We start from the raw sequence: 1,597 nt of genomic DNA on the forward strand, positions 1-1,597 counted from the left end.
GATTACTATGCCGAATGTGATTGATTGGCCACAGTAATATGGCGTTTTGTAATGTTCCCACCTTACGTCTGCTTAGCCAGGCCGCGGGGGAATATGCTCCCTCCTGTTATTTCTTACCTCCATGGCACGGAACACAACCGCTAAATCGCGGACATCACCACCAAAAATTCGTGGACATTACCGACAATTTCGTGGACATTGGCTATGTAGTTCAATGTCTACGTTTTGTGATAGAGGCACTGAAACCAGCTCAATCTCCGGTTACAGCTAAATCGCGGGCATGGCCGCTCTCAGTCATACTACACTCACTTCGGCTATTCTGTCACTGTTCTGTGGAAGCGTTTTCTTTCTCTGCACGCGTCGAATATTACCCTTTGAGTATATAAATACCTGGAGGTGGAATGCCTTTGTTCTCTGCAGGCCGCAAGCGAGTCCAAGAGTGGCAAGGAGTGCGAGAGAGAAAGGTATACGAACGATACCACGTGATACTTCGTCCTCTCTGTCTGTTGAATGATCGACGCATGCGCAGAGAGGACGAACATTACTCGTCTACCTTTCTCTCTCGCACACATCTTGGACACAGTTTTTGAGCCAACATTTCCCCTCCATGTCTATATACTCAAAAATATTATCGGATGTAACCGAAGTGAGTGGTTTGATCCCACATGATCTATCACGTGACTCACGTGATCCTTCTTCATCGATATCACTACCCCCCTCGCCTATCTAACCCATGGCCGTAGGAATATAAGGTGACGGAGAACAAAATTACGGGGGGGAAGTCACTGCGGGACGGTGCGACGAGGTAATTGGTGTCTAAATTTTATTGGCTGTTAGTTTGCGCAAGCGCAATGATATAAGTTCTCGTGTCCGTGTGATACATACATACCCAGGCAGCACAGTAATGTATTAAAAATGTATTAAAAATGTATATGCTGAACATTCCGTACGTATTTAAAACATCCCAATTAAAGCCTCTGACATCTTTAGTATGTATTAAAAACGTGCAGTGTTACTGATTCGGACATCCATTTTAAACATTCAATGGACCAAAGTTGAACTTATTTAAAACGTTGGTCTAATATTATAATTATTCAATATCGTATATATAATTTCACACAAACAGCATAAAAACAATCACAAAACATTTAAAAAAAATTTATGGTGTTTTCAAGCGGATCATTTTTCGTAAACTATATCGAAATCTAAACGGTCACCCATCCAAGCTATAAGCGCTACCAACGTTGTTTGACTTTTGTGATCGGGAACTGCAGAACACTTCGTGATGATCCATGACTAATGATGTTTATGACTACATTATCCGTGATAGATCAGATCAATAAAGTTATCAAAAAGATGAAAATATATATTTTTTTATAAATATTTACATACAAAAACCTGACCGTTAATCAAAATGACGACGATATAATATACAAATAAGTACAACACACTGAATCAAGAAAAGCGATAGTGTCTCGTATTTTATCTTTCGATTCTATTGATTATATTCAATTGTCTGATAAATAAATAAATAGCTGTATGTCTGCTTGTATAAGTTAATTAATAATTTTTTGTAATAAAAAAATAAGCAAAATAC

Source organism: Wasmannia auropunctata, unplaced genomic scaffold (assembly GCF_000956235.1).
Source record: "Wasmannia auropunctata unplaced genomic scaffold, wasmannia.A_1.0 LD335968.1, whole genome shotgun sequence".
Classification (NCBI taxonomy): Eukaryota; Metazoa; Arthropoda; class Insecta; order Hymenoptera; family Formicidae; genus Wasmannia; species Wasmannia auropunctata.